The sequence below is a fragment of the Ictidomys tridecemlineatus genome, chromosome 1 (genome assembly GCF_052094955.1).
Source record: "Ictidomys tridecemlineatus isolate mIctTri1 chromosome 1, mIctTri1.hap1, whole genome shotgun sequence".
Taxonomy (NCBI): domain Eukaryota; kingdom Metazoa; phylum Chordata; class Mammalia; order Rodentia; family Sciuridae; genus Ictidomys; species Ictidomys tridecemlineatus.
The window spans coordinates 86,951,827-86,978,226 of NC_135477.1; the positions used below are offsets into that span (position 1 = coordinate 86,951,827).

General features: G+C 41.1%; 1 long non-coding RNA gene and 1 pseudogene across 23 annotated transcripts in view; both read right to left on the bottom strand.

The window, feature by feature from the left end:
* LOC120885488 (uncharacterized) overlaps positions 1–26,400 on the bottom strand; it is an 88,229-nt gene that overhangs the window by 42,785 nt on the left and 19,044 nt on the right. For 4 of the 23 annotated variants that reach the window (XR_013436768.1, XR_013436762.1, XR_013436755.1 and 1 more), the window contains 2 exons: positions 25,372–25,564; positions 19,206–19,275 (listed from right to left, as the gene is read on the bottom strand). The exons of 8 other annotated variants lie outside the window; for them this stretch is intronic. This is a non-coding gene — a long non-coding RNA (uncharacterized LOC120885488). Of the gene's footprint in view, positions 1–6,666; positions 6,802–15,763; positions 16,263–19,205; positions 19,276–19,570; positions 25,233–25,371; positions 25,565–26,400 lie in introns of those variants that run through there. 11 more of the 23 variants (XR_013436800.1, XR_013436751.1, XR_013436752.1 and 8 more) reach the window with 6 other exon arrangements.
* On the bottom strand, positions 4,354–16,914 carry LOC101955097 (ATP-dependent DNA helicase Q1-like; annotated as a pseudogene).

Below are 26,400 nucleotides of genomic sequence, written 5' to 3' on the forward strand. Positions count from 1 at the left end.
TAGTAAACTAAAACAGCAGGATATTGATATAAAAACAGACATAAAGACCAATGAAATAAAGTGTAGAACCCAGAAATAGATCCACAAATTTATAGCAAGCTGACAAAGGCACCAAGAACATACACTGGGGAAGGCTAATTTATTCAAAAAATAGTGTCAGGAAAACTGGATATCCATATGCAAAAGAATGAAACTAGACCTATATCTCTCTTCTTACACAAAATTCAACTCAAAATTGATCAAAGACTTAAATGTAAGACCCAAAACTATACAAGTACTTGTAAACATGGTTAAAAGTATTCAGAACATTGATATGGACAAATATTTTTTATGGATATAACTTCAAAAGTCAGGAAATAAAAGTTTACAAATGTAATCACATCAAACTGAAAAGCCTTTGAATGGCAAAGGAAATAATCAACAGTGTGAAAGGGGAATCTACACAAAAAGGGAAAAAAATATTCACAAACTATACATCTAACAAGGGGTTAGTATCCCAAATATACTAGGAACTCAACACAATAGCAAAATCATCATCATCATCATCATCATCATCATTCAGTTTAGAAGTTGGCAAAGGATAGACAACTCCCAAAAGAAGACATTCAAATGGCCAATAGGTGTACGACAAAATGCTTGACATTACTACTCATCAGGGAGATGCATATTGAAACCACAATGAGGTACAACTTCATTCCAGTTAAAGTGGCTGTTATTAAAAAGAGAAAAGAGAAATGCTGACATGGGTGTGGAAAAAGAGGAACTCTTATGCACTGTTGGTAGGAATATAAATTAGTTTAGCCACTATGGAAAATTGTATGGAGGCTACTCAAAAAACTAGAAATATGACTACCATATGATCCAGCAATCCCACAAATGATTGTGTTTCCAAAGAATATGAAATGAGTGTGTTGAAAAAATATTGCACTTCCATATTCATTGTAGTATTATTAACAATGGCCAAGATGTGGAATCAATACATAGAATAATAGAGTTTGTGATGGACAGATTCTAAAATAGCCCATAAGTATCCCACTTCCTGATACTTATTCCTCTGTGTTATCCTCTCACATTGAGGGTGGGCAGACTATGACTTACTTCCAACAGTATGTGGCAAAGACAATATAGTATCACTTTTTAAAAAACAAATTATTTTTTAGTTGTAGTTGGACACAATACTTTTTTATTTTATTTATTTATTTTTATGTGGTGTTGAGGATTGAACCCAGGGGCTCACAGGTGCTAGGCAAGTGCTGCACTACGGAGCCACAACCCCAGCCCTAGAGTATCACTTTTGAAACTATGTTCTATAATAGCTTTCATCTTGCTATCAGACAGTCTTCTTTACCTTTTCAGCTTGCATGTTTTGATGAACAAGTGCTACATAGGGAGGCTCACATGAGGAGAAAACAAAATGAGGCCTTCAATTACAGCCACAGGGAACCAAATCCTGCCAACAACCATGCGAGACTGGAAGCGGCTCTTTTCTCATTCAGGCATTCAGATGAGACCTCAGGTCTGTATGACACATTGATTATAGTCTCATGAAAAAACCTTGAAGCACAGCAACCCTATTAACTCATGCCTGAATTCCTGACCCATACAAACTATGAGATAATAAATTGTGTTTACAAGCCACTGAGTTTGCAGCAATATTGTTTTTCAGTGTTTATAATATACCTATTATTATAAGTAATACCATATTTATTCCTAGAAATGGGAAAACCTCCTCTTCTGTTAGGTGATCAATGTAGGAAAGTTTTTGTTTGTTTGTTTATTTTTTTAATTGTAGTTGGTTGGACACAATACCATTTATTTATTTGTTTGCTTGTTTGTTTGTTTTTATGTGGTGCTAGGATCAAACCCAGCACCTCACATGTGCTAGGCGAGCACTCTACTGCCGAACCACAACCCCAGCCCCTGTAGGGATGTTTTAGTGAGTACTTTTGCCTCAGTTGTATCCTCAGATACTCTGATTTAGTTGGTTTGAAGCTGTGACCTAACTATTAGAATTTTCAGAACAACTTAGTTAATTCTAACATGTAGCAAAGATTGAGAACCACTTCATAGGCACTCTTTCATATTTCCCTTTTTTTTTCCAACTGTCACCTTTTTTGGTCTTCTCAGATTCTATCCTACAAATATCACCTTGCTTCGATACTGACCTGCCTGGGTATGCACAATCTGTCCTGCCCTGGAGCATATGCCCATCTTTGTTTCAGATAGCACGGACAAACCCAGATATTTATAAGGCCTCATAGATGGTGACACTCAGAAAAGGGACAAGTCAGTCTCTGTGATTCCTGCTCCTTAACTCAATGGTACACATTTGGGGAAGCAGCAAGACAGCAGTGTCTGTACAGCAGGAGGGAGGGAATTGAAAATCTGTAATGAGGTCTAGCATTTTTGGTTCATGAATAACACATCCTGACACTGTTTAAGAAGTTTCAAGAGACCATCAAATGTGCTAGATTATAAGAAATAAAAGAAAAACATCATGAGAAGGATATGCAGTAAATGCTGGGTATGCATCATCGTCACTCAGTAAATGCTGAATATGAATACTTTGAGAGAAAGAACATGGCTTTCCTCCTTCCCTTGATAAATCATGTAATGATACTTATTTCCTTAGAGCCTGTATTTAAGGGCATATGTCTGTCTGGGTATAGTATACAGAACTATCACACTGTTATTTTTAGTAGTCAATATGGCTTGTGGCTAGCTTGTCCTGACTGATAAATGTGTTTCTGATTTGTCCTTGCAATAAGTCACAAAGGACACTGGACAGAAATCTGCCCAGGGTGATATGATTACATATTATGTTAATGGTTTGGGACCTTGAAACCCCCAAATCACAGGAGCATAATAACCTGACTTGGGGAATAAAATTCTGCTCTGGATGGAGGCCAAGAGGATATCCGACAAAAAAACCTAGCCTGCACTTGCACGTATGCAACCGGCTTCCTGCTCTGTTCCAAGGCATCCTGCCCTTCTGACCTCCTACCCCAGAAGACCAGTCTCACTGCCTATCACAGGCACTGTGGGTGACTGTGAATGACCATTGTCTCCCCTCCCCACTTAGAGCTGCTAAATTGTGCCAGGAGTTAGAAATTGATTTATTGCTTGTTTGCTGTAAAAATTGGCCTTTATAAAAAGAAAAGCAATTTAAACAGTACCTTTCTGTTGAGTTTTTATCGCTTTTTAACCCTTCTCTTGGATGAAACAACCTGAGATTTAGGCAGCAGTATGCCTCATTCCCTATCCAAAGAGCCATCAATCACTGGCACTAAGGCTTGGTGGCTGGATCGTGCATGTTGGCATTAATAGAATAAGATTTCCCAGCTCAACCATTTACTAGCTTTATTATTCTTGGTCAAGGTGCTTTACCTTTCTAGGCCTCTCTGCTTGATCATTTTCTTGGCCCCATACCTGGCACATGTTAAATGCTCAATAACTAGGAGCTACTATCATTGTTACTTGCACCTTTTCACCCAGAGATGTGTTCTACCCAGGCACAGTTTTGCAAACCAGGTTACAGTTCATCCAGACCTCTATCGACATCTAATCCCTTGAAGAGGAGCTCCAGAGCAAACGAGTAGCCTCACCCACATGTAGCAACCATTCAAAATTTCTGTATTTGGAAGTCAAAATCCCCATTTGTTCTTAACAAGTGCAAATTACATGGGCAAAATGTAGTGCTGGGTGCTGGAGGAGACACACAAACATAAGACTTGTGAGCCTGGAAGTGGCTCCTTCCTCATTCAAGCCTTCAAATGAGACCTCAGCTGCAGAAAACACACTAATGACAACTTCACGAGAGACCCTGAAGTGCAGTCTCAATTCAGTCACGCCTGGACTCAATCTTTTTTTTTCCAATACGGAAGTGATAATGATGTTAGTGGGGAAAGTATTAAACAAAATCCTAAGGATGATATTGGTTCAAATAATTTATTTATAGATATATTTTTCTAATACAAAATTGACCATTTATTATACAAGAAATCTTGTATTAGTTGTTTTTATGTTTTTTTCTAATATTTATTTTTTTAGTTTTAGATGAACAAAATATCTTTACTTTTTATTTTTATGTGCTGCTGAGGATTGAAACCAGTGCCTCATACATACTAGGCAAGCACTCTACCATTGAGCCACAGCCCCAGACCTGTTTTTATGTTTTAAATTTTAACATTTCACTTGTGATTTTGCCTTGGAGAGAATTTAACTAAATTTTTATCTACTTAGCCAAAAGGCATTCTAACAGACCAGATCCATTTTTGATTGTAAAATGTCAGAAGCTTATAGTTTTATTTTACTGAAGTACAAATGTATCTGTATCTTATTTGTTATCTTATTTGTATTGATGCCTTATTCTCTTTCTGTTTGAACTTTACAGCTAAAATCTAAAGTTATCTACTTTATTCAGCTTAAAATATCACTCACTTGTAGCAAAAAGCCTGTGTCAGCTTAATATTGCTATCAAAAAGGTAGTTGTGTCAAAAAAAAATACAATTAAGTATACCAAGGCTTAAGGAGCTTAAGAGGGTGAGGAACTTACTGTGAAGTATTTTATATTTATAAAATGTTGAATTAAAATTATTTACTTTCCCTATTTCATGTTATAAAATTATGTAATTCTTGATTCCCAATTTTGACAGGCCTCAAATGCTCATATCTTCAGAGATAAGCTCTGAAAATATAGCTCTCTTATATAAAGTATCAATGAAATTGTTCTTAAAATTAAACTATTGGGGCTGGGGCTGGGGCTGGGGCCTAGCATGTGTGAGGCCCTGTGTTCGAACCTCAGCACCAAATAAAAATAAATAAAATAAAAAGGTATTGTCCAACTACAATTAAAAAATAAATAGTTTTTAAAAATTAAACTATTAACCATAAAATTAATGGTGTGTACATGAAGGAACTGTTGTTTTCATGGGAAATTTGTAAAAGTCCTTTCAGGCATAATCAATTTTTCTTTTCTGAGCCCTTGTATTCTTAGAACCAGACTGTTAAAGCATGTTAGCAGATTTCTGAAAGTTACTTGAATTTTTCCTTCCTTTTATCAGCTTGTTCAGAATAAGATGTCTGAACCCTGAAGTGGCTCTGTGTGTGCTTGTTCACTTGTATAATAATAATGTGTGCTCCACTGTTCAGTGATTAGCTTTAGGTCCTATTTTCAAGTATTACATGGTAGTATTAGCTGTAAAACTATCGTCTTCTTTAAGATACAGCTGCAGAAGAAAGTGTGTTATGATTTTCTCCAGGTCTTCCCAAGGAAGACAGGAGCAAACACACCTGCTACTCTCTGTTTGGCTGCATCCTTTCCCATCCAAGAATCAATCCGTTTTAATAGAGTGAGTTTTTCATTCAGTTCTGCCTGTTTCAGGATCTTAATCAGATCTCTATAGTATTCTGTTATATTGCTATTTTCAAATGAAATGTCCTTACAAGCAGTTATCACACATTTTATTACATGCTTCTGAGTTCTGCACTTCATTAAATGCTGAGCTATTAATACATTTGCTTATGTTTTAGCAGTATCTCATAAAACTTCTATTGTCCCACATTTTCCATGACCACCATCAAACTTACTATGAATATATCTTCAAGGCCATAATACAAAATGCAGTTTGCTGCCATATCATCTCAACCTGCATATCCACTCTCTTGGTAATAATTTTCCATGGCTTTACTCATTGAATGATGAATAACAAACCTCACATCTGACTTATCAATTCCCACACCAAATGCAACCATTGCCACTACCACTTGAAGTTCATTAGCTGACCATCTTTATGAACCTGGTCTTATTATCTGATTCCATATTGGCAGGAGAGGACCTGCATGGATTCCCATTCTGTAAACTAACAGTTACTTGTTCAGAGTCTTTCTGAGAAAAACAATATATTATTCCTGATTTCCTTTTGTATCTTCCATTAATGAACTTTAATATATCCTCAATAAAATTTTCATTGTTTGCTGAACCTCATAGTAAAGATTTGGAGAAGCTGTGAAAGTAAAACGCTTTTTAACATACAAAATTTTCTAAGCATCTTTCAAAACATGATTTTTGCAGTTTCAGTCAGCTCAGTTAGTGATGTGTTAGGGAACTGCTGCTTCAAGATACCAAGTGCCTTACGATCAGGTCTGAAATCACGTCTCCACTAACTACAGCCTTGAACTTCATCCACAAAAGATTTGAGTAAATCTCATCGCTTCATAGGCTTTCTCTAGCCTTGAGCTAAACAAGGCAAAAGTCTTTTGCAATCTTCTCTGGCATCACAGAAATTAGCTTTAAATTGGAGTTTTGATTTACCATTTCAGCATGAACCCATTTCACATACTCCTTAGAATTAGAAGCATTTAACATGTAACTGAAATTCTGAATTCTTTTGAAACCATTAAATGATCTTCCAGAAGAGAGATCAATGAGTGTAAATCACAAGTTTAAATTCATTTGAACATAATGCTAGTTACTGGTAGCATAAACTTTTTTTTTAACATCCTGAAGGTATAAAAAAGAAGTACTTCCTTTCCAGCCATTGTTACACATTAATAGTTTCAAATTGTCTGCAGTTTAAAGACATTTTGCAGAACATCTTTCACTTTATCAGACTATGGGAAATCTATATTCTAAGCTGGAAGTGAAGAATCACATTCATTGCTTACCCCAACATCAGAACCCTTTAAGCAGCACTTTCTGTGTTAGGGAAGATTTTTTTCTGAAGAAGCTCTTGTTGCTTTTCCATGAATTCTTAAATTTGAATGTCTACTGCATGGAGTTCATTGGCTACAGAATTCAATTCCTCAGTTACAGCTCCTTGGCAGGGGACAGAAACCAGTTCCTCCAGCTCTTGCTGAATCTCTCTGCTGCAGCAAGTTGGCCTGCAGCTTCTTTGGCTTCTCTGAATATCTGGATAGGCTTGCTTGCAACTTTCTGTGGCAAGGGCACCAGCTCTTCAGCAGGATACCTGCTCCCTGAAATAAATACCATTCTAAAATTGAACTGGAGATCCAAATTTCTGTCTTTCTCTGCAGCTCTGCAAATCTTGGCCTGGATTCTTGACCCACAGAAATTATTCTGTTTAGACCACTGAGTTCGTGCAATGTTGCTACTAAAAGGCACCAGCTTCTAATAGCTTATGGTCTAGTTAGAGAAGCATGACATGCCTACTCTATGTCAACCAACAATAGGATGTAGCATTTGGTGAACAGTATAAAAAAGTGTTTTATTCCCATAGTGATCTCTGGTTAAGCTACATATGGAATTCTTACTATGTAATGATGATCAATAAACCCTAAAATGCAGTATAGAGGGATTCATTTAAATTCAGATGATTGTTTAAAAAATTAAACTTTATAGCAGACAATTATTGTGCTCTCTTTAGTCATGCATTAAACATTCAGAGGAGAGAAATGAATAGGTAGGACTTAAAAATCTATACCTGTGCAAAATTTACTATTGTCATTGTGTTAGCTTTGGCTGCCCAGAATCTAGGCCAAAAGTATGGTTTTGATTCATTTTGACTCATCCACTGTGTACTTTTGCCTGAGTGAAGTCTCAACCATAGTGCTCTGGGGTTCCCATTGAGAACTGATGACAGAAGAAGTCTGATTGTAAGCAGCTTAGTTTCAATTTGGGGAAAGCAAAGTATGGTAACTATAAAGATTCTTCTGGCCTCCCATAATCCTCTGCTAACTGTATTATGGAAATGATGATAATTACTACAAAGTCCCTGGTGATTCCTGTGTCTTTGGTGCTGTTCATTGTCAATTCACCTCGGTCAACCAGCTGTCTCATGGACTTGCCTTTTGTACCAAACCTTTAATGAAACTGGCATTTGTGTCAATAAACTTTAAGCCCATCTTGCTGAGATAATTATCTGGGTCACTCAAATTTCAGCTACTTCAAATAATTATAGCCTTTTAGCCCTGAATTTAAGGTGACAATTAAAGGAGAAGGAATCAGGGGTCCCCATGCCCAAGTCAATTAGAGAAAATGCTGGAAGGTCTTAGCTCAGGCCTCTGATTTGAATGTACAAGCCTCTGGCTATGTCAGGGACTTGCAGAGAATAAGTCACTCAGAAAATACACATTTGTTTGGCTGAACCATGATCTAATTTGCAGATACAACAGTTTTCCCATATTAGCAGTTAAGGGGAAAACTACCTCAAGAACATTATTGTCAGGACTGTTTTGTGGTACCATCGTACCAAGGATCACCAGAGTTCAGTTCCATTTCCCCTAAGAACAATAAATATAACACAAATCTCTGCATACATTTCAAAGCTATTCACACCTGGGGGGGAGAAGTGACTTTTTACAGTCTCACTAGATTTTTTTTTTTTTTTTTTTTTTTTTGCCTATGGTTTAGTAAACTTTCAAAAGGGTGCTCTTTGGTCACTTCATTGTCCTCATATATGTAATGTGACAAAGTTCACTAATTACGAAGGACTCCTATTCTCATTTTGGTCAAAAGCTTGAAATGTTCAGGAAAAAGAAATCTCTGGAGACCAGGAAATTGTGACACTTAAATCCCTTTCTTCCCCAGGACTAGAAAGACAAAGCACTTTATTAATCACCCCCACCCCCACCTCCATCTCCACCTGTCAACGTTTAAAACTGGAGACTAATGGTAGACAGGCTTCTCCTGCAGGTCGTAATTGCCTTTCCAACAGAGAAGCTATCTCCAAAGCAACCAAGATATGAGCTATGAATTCAAGCTGTGACTCTCTATGTAAATTGCTTGCAGTGAAATTGAAATCTCCCAGAAGAAAGCGGCACGGATTCAGTCTATTAAACGCTTTCCTATCTCAGATGCGGGGATGAGCTCTAGCAGCCACAAAACTGTCCACACTTCCTACACTGTGCATGGAGATAAGACCCGAGTACTTTACAACTTGGTCTTAAATTTGAAAAGAAATACTGCCATTATCAATAATATCATTCAATAACAATTTTTCATCATTTAAAACAACCTGACTGTCCACAGCTGCCCACATTAATACCAAAGTGAAATAATATTATTCCATACAGTCTAACCAAACATTGGCTTTCATTTTTTCCACATTAGCTTAATCACATTTTTTTGTACAAAGTATTTTTGGTCTTTGGCATGCCCTGAATATGCAGTACTAAATATTCTCATAAATTGTCCTGTTTGTTTTTTTTAATTATTTTTAAAATTTTTTAAATTGATCTTTTTAAAAAATAAATGATAGCAGAATGCATTACAATTCTTATTACACATATACAGCACAATTTTTCATATCTCTGGTTGTATATAAAGTATATTCACACCAATTCGTGTCTTCATACATGTACTTTGGATAATGATGTCCATTGCATTCCACCATCATTGCTAATCCCCTGCCCCTCCCTCTTCCTCCCACCCCCCCATCTAGAGTTTGTCTATTCCTCCCATGCTCCCCATCCCCACCCCACTATGAATCATTCTCCTTATATCAGAGAAAACATTTGTTTTTTTAGCATTATCTTCTCCAAAGCCATCCATTTACCTGCAAATGCCATGATTTTATTCTCTTTTATTGCTGAGTAATATTCCATTGTATGTATATGCCACATTTTTTTTTTGCCATAACCCCCTCTACCCCAAACCAGGATCTAGGGCCAGATAATGTTTTATTGCACAAAGCTACATTATTATTTTTCAATTATTAAACAATTATTGCCTGGGGGATAAGATATATGACCCTTGAGGCACAAAATTTGGTAAACACTTGACATACATCATGGGACCATCAACACTGCATTTGACCCAACTCTTTTTTTAAAATATTTATTCTTAAGTTTTAGGTGGACACACTATCTTTATTTTACATTTATATGGTGTTGAGGATCAAACCTAGTGCCTCATGCATGCTAGGCAAGTACTCTACCACTGAACCACAACCCCAGCCCCCATTTGACCCAACTTTACAGAGACCATTATCAGCTCCTCCCTCTCTTCCTTTCCCTACTTTCTTACCTTCATCACACTGAATAACTTTAGGCTTCCTCAAACTCTGCTTAGAAAAACAAAGGGTAGGAAAATAAACATAAGGGACACACAATGTGACAGTCCCCAGCACACATTCTCCCCTCTTTCCATTAAAATAGAACCCTGATTTGGGGCAGAGCAGATGGCTACCTGGAATGGACTCCATCCCAGCCTCCTGTAGAATCAGAGATGACATGAAACTCGTCAAGGCCACAGTTTCTTTAGTCAATGTTTGGGAAACCCTTAAAATGTACCAGGCCCAGCCTCTTAGTCCCCTTTTCCTTCATCCTTTTCTCCATCATGATGTCTAGTAGAGAAGATGGCAAGAGCTCCAGCCACCCTCTGGCTGCAGAGAGTTGAGGGCCATACCCTAGTATGGCAGAGACTTCCACGGACCAGCCCTGGACTACCCACCTTCAGTTCCTACTGTGAGTGTGAAGCACACTTCCATCTTGTTTAAAGCCACAATTACTTGGAGTGTCTGGAGTGGAATCTAATCTTAATTAAAGACAATCTCTGATTTTCATTAGCACGAGAGGCTGCTTTTCATTGTGTCTGCATTCGGCTCATGAAATCTTTAAGCAACTGATAAGGTCATATGCTTAACAAATGTTTGACTAATTATGATTGATTCCCTAAGAAAAGTCTCATTTTATTCATTCATTTAATGCCCAAAATATTAGAATTCTAACCAATGGAAACTAAAAAGCAACTCTTATTTATTTATTTTTTTTTTTGTAAACAACTTGTTCTCAAACTCTGGAATTTAGGCTCAGAAGTCTACTCTGGTGGAGTTCACTTCTAGAACTCACTTTGCTCATTGGAAAATGGGGCTCTTATCTCAGGGGGTTGGAAAATGGGGAAGGAACAGAGAAAGAGGAAATCCAAATGGGTAAACCTCTGGCTCTACAAAGCTGCATTCCAAATAGTCCTACCCTTAGAATTCCACATAAGATTTTATTCACTTAGAATTCCACATAAGATTTTATTCAAAAGCTCCACTATGGAAATGAGGATCTTAACAACCACTGAATTAGATCATCTATAAGATCCCTTACATGGTCATCATGAGGCAGGTGGAAGTACTGCTATAAGTTGAGCCAATGGGAGTGGATTATCCTAGAAATGTCATCTGAAAACATGAGCCCTCAAATAAACTTTTCTTCCCTAAAATTACTCTGGTCAGATCTTTTAGTTACAACAGCGAAAAAGCTGACTGAAACAGATGCGTATTGAAGGTTATATATTGATTAACAATTACGTATTACAATTAATCAGAGCAGATGTAGTCTGGATACATCTTGCCTCATTCATTCATGAAACATTTAACTAGAAGAAAGGAGAAGCAAGGTTGAGCCGTGCAGATTCCCACTTGCACAGCTGCTGGGGATGGGCCTGGCCAAAGGTATTCATGCCCTGACAGCATGACCTGGACCAGCCTGCCAGCTTCATCCCAGACAGGAAATGAACAGGGGTCCAGGAGCCAGGTGGCCCTGCTCTGTCTCAATTCTGCCCTTTTGCCAAGTTTTTCTCCCTTTCTTGGATTTCTTCCTCTTCTGAAAATAAGTAAGTGGATGATCTTTAAAGCACTTTTAGTTCTGAAACTTCAGGTTTTAATGTGCAAGATTTGGGGAGTGGGGCAAGTTGGAATGCTTTGCCTCCTCTTATAGTGTGTCTCTGGATAAGGCATCTGCCCCACTGGACACTTCTGGATTCTCTTTGCCCTTCTTTTTACACCACAGCTGTGAAGGTGGAGATTCAAGTAGTTGGTATAATTTGGGTGCCGGGGGCGGGATGAGTGGGCATGTTGGACTCCATCTTCTTGCTTGGCACAGGATTCAAGCAGCTGGTTTCCATTCTGCCTCCAAGAACAGCTGCCCTTCCCTAGGGTGGGCCTGCCTCCACCTGGCACTGCCTAGAATCAAGCAGATGTTTCTCACCTGAGGACTCAGCACCACCAAGCCCTCTTGGCCACAGTCCAGTGACAATCTGGCCTGGCATCATTTCATTTCACAGGCTGAATGCACAGTACAGCTGTGCTGGTTGAGCTGGCCACTGACGTGGTTATGATCCTTCATCCATCCTGCAGGGAGCTCCTGTGCCCTGTTGACTCTTCTTGGAAACAGGGTCTCCATGTGTTACCCAGGCTGGCCTCCACACCTGGGCTCAAGCAATCCTCTTGCTTGAGTCTTTCAGGGAGCTGGGACTACAGGTGTACACCACAGTGCCTATCCTTCACTGACTCTTTTATAAACAACCTTATGAAGGAAATGCTGTTATGACCCCATTTCATAGCTGAAGAAACTGAGGCTCCGATTTTAAACACTTTGCCCAAGTTCTCACAACTGGGTGACAGCATCTACCTCATAGGTATGAGAACCGCATGAGCAGTTGATGAATGTGTTTCTCAAGGTTATGTCCCCAGGCCTGACGGAGTGACCTGTGATGAAGTCTGACTGGGAAGCAGCCCCCTATCAACAGCCTGATGGATACCAGGAGAAACCTACCCTCGAAGTCACAGCTCCAAGAACTCTCAATCTGTCCCCCCTGGGTTCCAGCTGGGTAGTAGTAGCTGGTTGAGCAGAGGAGAGATGGGGCCTCCATGTGCCTTAGGAAACCTTCTCTCTGATGATGTGGGGCATGAATTTGGAGGGCTGGGATGGGCAGGCTTGCAGTCTCACCAAGTTTCTCTCAAGAGGTGCAGCTCACCTGGGGGCCCCTCCAGAGGGTGGTCTCCATCCCTCCCTGTCAGAACAGGGAATGTCCACCTGACAAAGCTGTCAGCTGCAGTTAGAATGAACCCTAACTTAGGTATCACCTCCTCAGGGATGTGTCTTCAATGGTCTAGATCAGCAGCTCTCAGCTCTGGTGACCCATTAAAATCCCAGAGGGATTTTTAAAAACAAAACAAAAGATGCCGGGGACCTTGGTAAATCAGAATCTCCAGGGTTAACCACAGCCAAGGCCATGGCTGGGAACCACTGTTCCAGACTAAGCTCATTCCTGTATCTCCCAGGCTCACATCCACCTTGGATATCAGTTTCTAAACACTGCAGCCATCTTTACCTGGATGTCTGCATTTCCAGATAACCTTTGACCTCCAGGGAGCAGAGGCACATTGTGTCCTCCCATTCAGGGCCCAGCACAGTTCTTCACGTTCAGTAGCAATTTAAATAACATTTAGTGAATAAAATCAAATAGGGATAACTTAGAATTCAGGAATTTTTCCTTTAAAAATCTCAATATATTTTTACACTGAAAAGTCAAATAATGTTTGCATGTATGCATTTCATAATTGAAAAATTCATTAATAGCTCACAAATTGCTAGTTGCATTAAACCCTATGAGGTAGATACTACAGCCTACTTTTGACCTTGGGCAAGCTAATTAAATTCCAAGCCTTAGTTTCTTCATCTTTAAAATAGGATGATGATTCCTTCCACTCAAGGTTGTTAATGAAATAACTTTAGCATATAGCACATTGGCTCATAGTCAAGTTCAGGAGAGTGGGCTATTATTGTCATTCCTCTCATATTACAGAGGCTTAACAGGTTCAGATAGATAAAGTAAATTGCCCAAGATCTCACAGGATTCAAAACTGAGGTCTTCTAAAGCTTCCCTGAATCTTATGTTCTTTTATATGTCATGTTTAAAAACATTCTTTCTTTGAGCAAAAGGAGACATAGGCAAGCTCAGTTTTCCAGATGGGGAATGCAGGTCTCAGAGAGGTGATCTGTGTGGAAGTCATAGACGGAGGCATCTGTTCAACACAGGGAAGAGCATCGGGTTAGGCAGGCACCTGTGCATTTCTCCTCTGCTCCCCTGTGGGCTACCTGTGGGCCTTCAGCCAGCCACACGCCACATCCTTTCCCCATGCCTCAGTTTTTGCCTCTGCAGACTCAGGGGACTGATGAGATTATCGTTAGATTGTCTCTACTCCGGGGCTGTGTGTGCGCTGTGTCTGGGGGCCCTCTGCGTGGTGTATGCACAGGCCCAAGGACAGGAGATAATAAATCATCTTCCCTCCTTACCCAGAATGCCCCACTCTCCCAGGAGCTGGGGAAAGGCTGCCCCTGGACTGCAGGTCCTGTGAGCCACTCCTCTCCCACACTCCCCCGAGCCAGGCTGCTTTGTGCACTTCCTGAGCTGGGAAGCTCCAGGGAGCCCCAGGAGACTCAAGGGCTCAGGCTCTTCTTCTGGAGCATCCTGCAAGGTGGTAAAGAGCGGCTAACACTAAGGAGTCTCTGACTTCTCCTTAATATCCCACGGTGTCTGTCTGCTGTCAGTCATAGAGTGTCCTTCTTCCAGGAGGAGCAGTTCTGGCTTTCATCTAAGTTCGAGAACACTAAGAAACTAAGCAGAGAGTATATCAGAAACCAGACAAGTAAAAGGTGTGTGTGTGTGGGGGGGGGGACCCTGATCAAAACCACACCAAAATATTTCTATCAATTATCTTTGAGGAGTGATATTTTTTCCTTTGGTGCTGTTCTAGGATTTTATTTTTGTAGTAGTAGGTATTGCTTTTCCAAAGAGAAAATGTGCACAACATGTTTTTATTTTATTTTATTTAACAAGGAGGTGAACTGCCTCAGCTTCTTCCTTTTATCTTTGTCCTTTGAGAATCAAAGTGGAGGTCTGGGAAAGGCTAGCAACTGAGGACAGGCAGGACTCCCTTAGCTGAACTCGGCCACTGAGAGTCAGAAACTCACACCCACTGGCACCTGCAAAGGGTCGTCCATGGACTGTCCATGGACTGCCCCTGGCCAGGCATGATCTGCTCTCTGGGACTCCTCTCTTCTCCCTCAGCCACCTGTTCTTGTCATGAGCCGAGTGTTCAAGTCGGGACATCCATACTAAGTTACTGCTGACCAGAGACTTAAGCATTCTGCTCAGTAACTCATTATCTCATCCTCATGAATTTAGAAATAGTGGCTGTCCTTTATAGAGCTGCCTTCTGTGCCATTATTTTCACATACCCTCAGTCAACCTTTTATTTATTCACTCATCCAATATCTACTGACCTATAGAGAGCAGTATGGAGATTCCTCAGAAAACTTGGAATGGATTCACCATTTGACCCAGCTATCCCATTCCTTGGTTTATATCCAAAGCACTTAAAATCAGCACGCTACAGTGACATAGCTTCATCAATGTTTATGAAGCTCAATTCTCAATATATGGAACCAATCTAGATGCCCTTCAACAGATGAAAGCATAAAGAAAATGTGGTACATACAATGGAATATATCTCAGCCTTAAAGAAGAATGAAATTAAAGCATTTGCTGGTAAATGGATGGAGCTGGAGAATATCATGCTAAGCCAATCCCAAAGAACCAAAGGCCAAATGTTTTCTCTGATATGCAGATGCTAATTCACAATAATGGGGGAAGGTGCTAGAGTAGAATAGAAGTAGTTTAGATTAGACAGAGGGGAGTGAAGGGAGGGGAGGGGGTTTAGGGGTGGGAAGATTGGTAGAATGAATCAGTCATTATGACCCTATGTGCATTTATGATTACTCAACCTGTGTAATTCTGTATCACATACAATCAGAAGAAAAGAAGTTATACTCCATTTTGCATGATGTATCAATAATGCATTCCACTGTCAAGTATAATTATTGAAAACAAATTAAAAAAAATCTAGTGACTTTCTGCATTAGACCAGGCATTATGCTATGCATGGTGCTGAGGATGCAATATTGAGCAATAAATACAAAACACCCACCCTTAAAAAGTTAATAGATTTTATTTCACATCCTCTCAAGAAATATGAATGGTTGACATGATTATTCTCATTTTACAGACAAGAAAACTGAGGCTTAAACAGACTTAATAACTTGCCCAAGTTCACAGAGTCAGAAAGGAGCAGAGCCAAGATTTGTACCCAGATCTATTTGAAGTCCAAAATTTGTGCACTTTCTATACTACTGTACTACACCATCTCTTAGCAAACACAGGAGAGTTGGTTGTCAGGCCCTGCATTTCTGGAGTTTTATTTACTAAACTGCACACACTGGAAGGCATGTCTTTAATTTCTTTATAGCCATGCCTAGCACAGCATTGTTGCCTAATTGATGCCTAAAACATAGACGAGCGACAATATTTGAACTCACTGGGAGCCCTAGACAGCTCACCTTCCCATCTACCTCTTTAGTCATCTCTATCTCTTGTTCACAGCTGGATTTTTTAAGAGATGCCTCCACTCTCCATGTCAGCTTCCTCACATGCCATTCACTCCTCATCCACCGTCCCTGAGAAATGTTCCCTGCAAGAGAGGCAGTAACTTCTTCAGGAAACCCAGTGGGCACTACTCAGTTCATTTTATTTGTCTTTCCAATGTGCAACTCTTTGAAATCCTGTTTTCCCAGCTTCAGGACTCCAGTTTTCCTCCTACTTCTCTGGCTGCCCCTCCTTGGTTCCTTTTTATTTTTTCTTCCATTGCTCCTCAATAAGCATGGGTCCCCCAGGGTGCCAACGCGGACTGTCTTCTCCACTCCCTCTTTCCACTCTCCCTGGACAACCATGCTCCCCCTCATCTTCACATCTCTGCCCAGATCTCTCATCCAAGATTTAGACAGCGAACCTGAACTCAGTGGGATCCTGAAAAGCTGTCCTCCTTCCTGTGTCACATACAAGAACTAATGACACCCCTGTCACCCAGATGGAAGCCTCCTCCTTCTCTTTCACCACCACATTCAATCTAGCACCAATCCCTGCCAGGTCTACTCCATGGGAGTGTCTTTCATTATTTTCCTCTCTCTTTCACAACCACCACCTAATTTCAGGGCTCGGTCATTGTATCCTACAGTCACTTCAACAGCCACCAACTGCTCCTATTTCCTTCAGTGAGTCTTGCTTCCTTCAGTCCAACCTCCGTACTGCAGCTGCAAGAAGCTTTCAAAGACTGCAGACGCCATCACCACTTTTCTGCCTTCAATTCTCTTATGGAGGTCCTTGATCTGAACTCACATTACCATGGCTCAGAGGACTCAATGATCCAGCTCCTGCCTACCTTTCTGGCATCATTTCCTTCTACCCTCCACCCCACTTCTGTGTTCTATGCTCTGACTATATTAAAACAGATTGCAGTTCCTGTAGCCTGCCAGATTCTCCACCCCAGTATATCTTTGCACTCACTGTTCCCTTGCCTTGGAAAGGCTTCCCTGACCCGCCTCTGTTCTCCAAGATCCGATTCAGGTGCAATCTCCTGCCGGAAGACTTCCCTCCACACTCAGCCTGGTGAGGGGTTGTCCTCTGGGCTTCTACCCTGCCCACACTTCCCTTACTCATGGCACCTAGTGCCCTGCTCTATAATATCCATGCTCTGTCCCCTCGACTTGGAGGATCTGAAGGGCAGGCACTCTCACCTCTTTGTACTTGCATTCTGCTATGATATTTGATATATAGATGGGTGTGAAGGGGTCCTTGGGGGTGGATATGAACATGTAGATGACATAAATTAGAGTTAGGAAGGCTGTCTACTCACACTTCCCAACTCCATCCTCCAGGAATAGAAGTGGGACCATGCAAAATGGCTCCAAAGCCCAGTGCCAAGCAGAGTTCTGTGAGCTATCCGGGGAAAGCACACAGCACAGATGGAGACACAAAACAAATACAGTTTAATAACCAGCCACAATTTAAAAAAAAAATGGGTATGTCCAGGTTGACATGAAAAGAAACTCAGAAAGTGCTGGCTTCTATTTAAAGGGATCCACAGGTACATTCTAAAGGGATGCAGAGGACAGAGTTTTGATCCAACAACCTAAGTGTTCCAATGGGTACAACTTGCACTACTGCAGAGCAAGCCACAGGACCTCTGAGAAAAGGGAATCTCCTAAAGTCTATCTAATCACCTGTTGGACAAGAAAAAACAAACCTATGCTTAATTAGTTTGTTAAGAAAAGGAAGTGTTCAAAAATCATCACTGAAACTGTACTGAAGTCCTCAGAATTCACGAAACCAACTGATCACAACCAGAACAATGAAGACGATAATACAGAGTCCTAGTGGGTGCTATATACTGTGCTTCCCTCTCCCAGAACCCAGCGTTTCACATGACAGGTACCTGGACACCTCCTCTTTAGTCTGATACCAAGTTCCCTTCCTGAGCTCTAGTTTGTGAAAGTTTTTCAGAGGCAACTATTGAACACTTCCTGATGGAAGCTGATTCTGCTCTTTGTCTAATATAAAGATGTCTCTTTAGTGCCAAAATTGAGAGCTCCCTTCCCTTTCCCATTTTCTTCCCTTTCCTTTTCACATATTCTCCTCCTCCTGCTCAGGACACTACAGCTGTCCGGAAAAACTTTATTTCTATTGCATATGAGGGCCAATCTTATTTCCAATTCTTTGCATCTGTGGCTGCCTGTCCCTTCAAGGCTTTCCACAAGGAACTCTATGGAACCCTCAAGCCTCTGTTCAAATACTAGTACCCTAGAGACACACTGGCTAATTAGTTGCTCAACACTTGCCACCAACTCTCTCCATCCCATCACCCTATTGTGTTTCTGCAGGATAAGACATAGAGGGGATCAACCAGGCTTCCTGAAAATTTTCTGTGACCCCTTGCTCTAGTTTGGAAAGTTCCCCCAAGACCTATGTGTTTAAGGCTTTGTCCTCTGTCATGGTACTATTGTGGGATCTCCTGGGGAGTTTTAGGTCACTGGAGGTATACTTTCCTCAAACCATTGTTATTTGTGTCTGTAATAGTAGCCAATCTAGAAGCCAAATAATCTGAAACTATCACATTTATTTACTTATTGTATGCTGCTGTTCTCCATTACTTCTACAAAATGAGATCTAAGAAGGTAGAAACCTTTACCCTTGATCACCACCGTATCCCGAGAACTCAGAACTGTACTTGGTAGATAATAAGGACACATTAGACAAAAAATGTAATAAATATATGGTAAGTATTTGCAACAAGAATGAATAGATAAAAGCATGAGTGAGTCGCTGGTTCTCCTTGCTAACTCTCTGCCCAGGCTTTTCCTTGTCTATCCCTTTCTGTCCACCTCTCCCAGCTTGTGTGGCCCTGTTCCCAGGCTTCGCAATACCAGAGGTGTTGCATCTTGCCCACATACTCCCCTGGCCTGAACGTGGAAAACCAAGTTTTCTGGCTCAGGGGTTTGAACTTTTCCTTAGTGCTTTGTACACCCAGATGAGCTTGGAAAAGCCTTTTGACATAAGACCACACTTCAAAGAAAGTCACCTGGGATATCGGATAGCATCTGGTCCCTCTCTGGGTCACCACTACAGTGCTCAGTTTCTTCCCTTTCATGCTGAAATATCAAAACATGAAAAACAGGTGGTTACCAGCTATGCAATCTGTCGGATTTTTCTCTCACTTCCCAAGGATTCTGGTGTGATTTGAGGGCTGACTTGGGGTGACTTGAGGCTGTGAGTCTCAAAACACATCAGCCTTGGTTTAGACCCATGTTGTCAATAGAAAGTGGACCACAAATGTAAGCCATAGGTATAATTTTAAATGGTATGGTAGCCACATCAGATTTTAAAAGTTTATAGGTGGAACTTGAGGACATTATGTTAAGTGAAATAATAAAGACGAATACTGCATTTTCTCACTCATAGCGGAAGATTAAAAGAAAAAAAGTCAAACTCCTTCAAGAAGAAAGCACAACAGTGATTGCTAGAGGAAGGAGAGGGGAGGGGAAAGGGGACCGAGGGAGGATATGGAAGACCAAAACACAGTTAGATAGGAAGAATCCGTTCTAGTGTTCTACAGCAGAGTAGTTAGTTTACAACTTATATATTTAATAAAGAACTAGAAAAGAGGACTTCATAGACTCCAAACACAAAGAAAAATGTCTAACATCATAGAATTCTAATTACCCTGAATTGCTTACTGTATACATATACCAAATGATTACACTGTACCCCATAAACATGTATATTTATGTTAGTTAAAATTTTTGACTATATGTAATTTTTAAGTAAAAAGAAACCAGAGAAATTGATATTAATGATATATTTAATTCATGTTCAAAATATCATTTCAATATACAGTCATTATAAAAATTAACAAAATATTTACATTCTTTTTTATACTAGTTCTTTGAAATACCAGGTGGATTTTAAACTTACAGCATGTCTTAGTTCAAAATGACCATATTCTAAGTGGTTACTAGCCACAGGTGAGTTCAAAAGTATACTGGTTATATGAAAGTTCAAGTGCTTAAACGTGTCCTAAGTTTACATGCTCACTAGCCACATGTGGCTAGCAACTATGATATGGGACAGGGTAAGTCTAGAGCAAAAGGTATTGAATTAGACTGTGGCCAAGTTTTGTCCTGAGTCAATCCACATGACACTACTGCAGAGCAAGCCACCTTCATCTATAAAATGAAGCTAATTACATCTGCTTCCCAATTGTTATGGTTTAGGTATGAGTTAACCCCCCCAAAAGCTCATGTGTAAAACAACACAAAAATGTTCATAGGTGAAATGATTATATTATGAGAGCTGTAACCTAATCAGTGGATGAATTTGCTGATATGGATTAACTGGGTGGTAACTATAGTCAGGCAGGGTATGGCTAGAGAAAGTGGGTCCCTGGTGTGTGCCCTTGGGGTTTATGTTTTGTCCCTGGTGAACAGTGTTCTCTCTCTGAATCCTGGTTGTCATGTCCTGAGCCTCTTTCCTCCCCACACCCCTCTGCCATGATTTTCTTCCTATCTCAGACCCAGAGTTATGGAGTTGGCCGACCGTGGGTTGAACCTCTGAAACCTTGAGCCAAAATAAACTTTTCCTCGGCTTAGCTGTTCTTGTCGGGTACATTGGTCACAGCGACACAAAGCCAACTAAAACAATAATGTTTGGGGAAGGAATTAGAGAGCGAACATAAGTGAAAGTGTTAAATGTAAGATGATTTGATTTTTGTCAAAAAAAAAAAAAAAGAAATTAGGCCAGGAAAAACATGATACTATATCCCATAAATATGTATAATTATTATTTGTCAATTTTTAAAAAGATTTTTTAAAAATTTAAAGTGGATTTCAGTATTCTCTCTACTATTCCTCTCCACTACTAAGTTATTCAGCAAAACAAGAAAAGGAGAAGGGGTACTCACCTTCTAGATCAACGGATGACTCCTATTTGACTGCTTATCTGTGATCCTTCTCAGACCTAGGAGGATTTTGGGCTGGGGCACTAGAGTGAAAGTGTTAAGCTACACTGTATTACAAACCAGTACGTAATGAATCTGGTACATCTCCTCTGCTCTCAGAGACTTTGACTATGAAATGAGTTGTCCTCACACTGAACTAACTCAAGAAGAGGGGGGCATTAGGCCCTGGCTTGAGCAAAAGATCAGAAAAACATAGGATCACTCTTGTTGTATAAATAAACATAACACTGCACATCCACAAACATTTTATGATTTGGTTTGGATATCAGATTTCATTAGCATTTTATTTTAGTATTTCTGTCTCAGTTATCAATTGATATATAACAAGTTATTCTGAAACAGTGTAAAATCATAAGCATTTATTACTTCATAGTTTCTGTAGGTCATGAATACAGGAGCATTCTGAGCTGATGGTTCTTCTTTAAGGTCTTTATCATACTGTGTCAAGGGGTTAGCCTGGCCTTCGGTCACCTGAAGGCTTTGTAGGGGCTGGAGGACCCGCTTCCAAGATGGTTCACCATTCACTTGGCTGTTGGAGGGAGGCCTCAGCTTCTCCTCACGTGGACCTCTCCATGGTACTGGTTGACTGTGCTTATGACTTCTCCTCCCAAGGCTTCTCCCAGAAGGAGCCATCCCAGAAACAAGGGGGAAGTCACCATGCCTCTCATGAGCTGGGCTCGCAGTCATACCCAACTCTTCCTGCAATATCCACTTGGTAACAGAGGTCAGCCCTGTTCACTAGGGAAAGTAACTATACAAAAGTATGAATACCAGGAGGCCAGGATTTGGTGATCATCTTGGAGGCTGACGGCCACAACTGCCAACTGATGATAGCCAAAAACAGGGTCTCTTAAGTATTATTTAAGCATGATTCATTCCGGGAAAGAGTTTCTGGTTCATTCCTAACACAAAAACATACACACATGAGATGTGTATCCTCACTCACTTCGAACACAGACCTTCCATGATGAGAGAAGGAGATCTAGATCTATCACGGCTCCTCAGGGCTCTTTCCCTGGACCCTAGAAATTGCCTTTGGTTGTCCCTTAAGTCCCTGTTCTTCCCTGGTCCTTCTCCTCCCTACCAGTTCATAGACCACAGAACAGAAGAAGACCTGGCTGCAGAGCTTGTGATTTGGTTTGCAACAGGATTGGTTTGATATTATGGTGAATTCTCAAAGTGCAGCTGACTAGGTCTTTAGAAACAAGCAGAGCTGCCCTCCTACAAAGATGAGAGCCAATCAGCTGCACAAACACGACTCTGCTTTTTAAAACGACATGAACAGATGTGCTCTCTTAAGAAGAGATGACAGAGGCTGAAAAAGCAGAGGAATTGGGAGAGCTCAGCAAAGGAGTGACCCTCCAAAACTGATTCCCACATTATTAGAGCCAAATGTATTTTTTTTTTGCCCCTGAACTTGGGGTTCCTTTCTCTTCTCATTCTTTTCATTCCCATTTTCTTTAAAAGGTCAACAAATCCTGACATTACTCCTTTGAAAGTTCTCTAACATCAGTTTTCTCCAGTCACCTATGACAGTCTGGCCTGGATCCTGGCTCTGCTTTACTGTCAATGGCCCTGACATGGGCAGCTCACGCCGAGCACTGTGCAGATCCAGGTGCAGGGCTTAGGCAGCTACTACCACCACCACAGCTGTTCCCCTCAGATCTGCCCTTGGACATGGAAGACAGAGGCTATCCTCTAAATGGAGGGATTCTGGAGGCTCCAGAAAACACCTCTATGTCCGAATGTGTTCCCACCATAATGATTCCCCCATAATGTTTCCCCCAGGTGGATTTCCATCATTGTCCTCTGCCTGCCCCACCTCCATCCTGAAAATGTAGATTCTGCTGCAGTTAACAACACTTGAGAATGCAGTGGTTCTTAAACTTGACTGTGATTCAGCAAGTCTGGGTGTGAGACCTGGGCATCAGTGTGCTTCACTGACACCCACAGGATTGCTGGAGCATGCTCTGAGCAACACTGTCCTTAAGCAACAGTGTGACCTTGTTTCCCTAATTCTTTCCTCTCATGGTGGCTAAGAATGCAGACTGGTGGCAGATCAGGCTTCTCTGATAGTCTTGCCCAAGAACCAGACTCTAGGGCTCTGAGCATCAGGAGTCTGCATGCACACACACACACACACACACACACACACACACACACACACACACATGCATGACCACACTTCACACCTGCACACACACACACACACATACACAGGCACAGCTGCTGAATACACTGTCCCCACAGTGCCTGGCCTGACTCCAGACCACCAGGCTGTCTCTTGGGTCCCAAACCCTTAAAAACTACCAGGCAGATCGCCGCTTTCATCCTCCCACAGACAAAAGCACAGCTCAGAAACAGGCAGCAAATTCCTGCCCGAGGATACATATCTCTGGGCTGATTAAATAAACAGGGCTTAATTAAATTAAAGCAGGATCAGAACCTGCCTAAACTCTGCTGGCAGCCCAGCACCGTCCCTCATGAATCTTTCATTTTCATAAATGAGTGATTGCCTGTCTGCTATGGGGCTTGCCCTAAAGGAAGAGGGGCCTCAGGGTAGAAACAGCTCCTCTGTTCCAAAGGAAGTGGTAACGGGGTATTTTTATTCAGGGGACTTTGAAAGCTTTTTGTGCGCTTTTTGAGGGAATAAACTTCCCATTCTGTTGCTGAGCACAGGATGGATATAACAGGCTACTGTCTTAAACCCAGAGGGCTGTGAGAACTTGGGGACAGCCGACCAAAAATATGGTAGAGACACATACAGACAGAGACACATACAGACAGAGAGACAGGACCCTGAGAAAGCAGAAAATTCAGCCACAGTTGAGAGCATCACAAATATGCCTCGGGAATTCCAAGAGACAGATTCTGAATGGTGTTGGTGGCTGCCAGGAGTCAAGAAGGAGGGGGAAAAGCACCTGTTTTAAATCTTCTCAAAGGAGGAGCCCAGAGGAAATAATGAAAAAAGCAACTGTGTAAACCTGCTAAGGCAGATAGGATTCCTCTGTGCAGTGGGGTCAAGTCCAGCTGCCTTCTAGAGGCACAGCCAGAGGCCTGTGGGAAAGGGCTGCTCAGCATGCAGAGGGCCAGCAGGGCTGCTGTGCTTCCTAAGAGCTCCGTATGTTACTGCTGAGTGACCCACCTGGGCTGCAGAGGAGGCAGTGAGGGGACATTACATCAGGAATGGAACTGAACTGTGGGAAGCAGCCTGGTTCTGTCCCTGATGTGCAAAAGCCAATGACACAACTTGGGGGTCTCTCTCCAGGGATGTGCTTCTACAGCCCTACCAGTCTCTTACAGCAGGCTGGGAAGGGAAGGACAAAGAGGTGACATGCCCAGTGTGCAAGCTCCAGCAGAAAGTCTTTGAGAAAGGAAGTCGAAACTCATGGGCAAGCTGTGGCTTTCATGTATCCACATTGCTTGTTGCTTCCATAAGTTCAGAAATGTGAGAGGGGGGCCTGTGCAATCTGTCACTGTCCTCTGTGGGTGCCACTGACACTGCTGACGACATTATTTTCTGCCTCAAACTTCCCCTCATCAGAAGGACTTTTGCTTAAGTTTCTAACAGACCTGATGTTTTCTATCACCTGATACACTCTTTGAGCCCCACACTGGCGATCGCTCAGCTCCTTGCACTACCAACACAGGCTCTCAGCATCAGCTGAGTAGACTGCTGTTCCTGTATCCTACTCACCTGCTTCCTCCTCCAAGCCCTAACCTGGGATACCTCTCCATCGTTCTTTGACAAGCAGTAGAGATGTCTTCTTGTCCTTCTGATCAAGAGCTCTAGCCAGTGGCCCCAGGATCATGTTGGACCAAATGACAAAGAGAATTATAGAACATGGGGACTGCATGGTCTAGAGAAGCTGTCATGTGTCATGGCTGGCTGTGTACTTTTGAGCACATTAAAGAGGCATTTTAAAAAACCAAAGGACCTAGGGCTTCTAGTCTAAAGTGACTCCACTCTCAGGTTTATCTCTTCTGTCTACAGAGAATCCAAGAGAGACACATCAGATTATTTAGGATTTCAGTGTCTTGTAACACACAAAGCAGATGGAGGAGCGTGAAGGAGGAGCTGAGCAGAGGAGACTGGAAAGGAAGGAAAAAACATAGAGGGCAAGTGTGAGAAATGAGGGTGCAGCAGGGTCACCATCTGTATATAGAACCACCTCCCGACATTTCCCTCTCACAGCCCAGCTTACAAAACACCTGGCCGCCAGGTACTTACATTCAACTCTGAGGGAGGAAGAGTCCCAGAATAAAGCTGAAACTCTGTCAGTACAATAAATGCGAGTGGGTTTTTTAGGAGGAACGAGGGCACACTGTGTGGGACGATTGTTTGCCACACACAACTCTTCTCTGAGCTTCAGAGGCTCTCCAGAAGAAGGAATGGCTGCATCTTCCTATCCAAGATCAGCAGGCTGTTGAGAGAAGCCCAAATGTGAAATGGAAAGACGGAGAGGAACAAAAGAAGGAAAATTAATCTTGGAGAAAAAAATAAACAGAAATAAATTAAAATTATAAAAACTCTAAATAGTCCTTCCAGGGACATATGAAAAGACTCTTCATCCACAAAACAACAACACAGAAAACAGACCATCAGAGATGAAAGAAAAATCCTTGAGAAGTAAGTAAGGCTATCACTGCTAAAAAAAAAAAAAAAAAAAAAAAAAAATTCAAAGTTAATAAAAGAGTGGAAAATTAAATTCTCAAAAATATACCAGGATATAGAACATTAAGATGAAGATATAAAAAAAAAGTGAGAGAAAAGCTACATAGGGAACAAATTCAATTAATAGAATTCCCAGAAAGAGGCAATAGCGGACAGGAAAGATGTCAATATGCTTCCCAGAGATGTAGGTGTTCAGGTAGAAATGGAAATTTCGCTTGAGGTTTGGAATAGTCCATTTTAAGACGCGCCTTCTGCTTAATCACATCATTGTGACATTTTGGAACACAAAGTACCAAAATAAATTCCTAAATGCATCAGAAAAAAAAAGAGGTCTTTGGTTATAAAAATATAGACACGCACACAGAGTTTCCAACTTAACTATGGTTCAGCAGGATTTTTCAAGTTGATGATATGAAAAGAATAATTTTAAGTATACTTTGAATTTTGAATCTGAATCCATACAACCATTCTGCTTTAGACTCTCAGTACATTATTCAATAAGTTAGAAGATCTATTAAACACTTTATAAGACAGACTATGTGTTAGATGATTTTGTTCAACCATAGGATAATGTAAGTGTTCTGA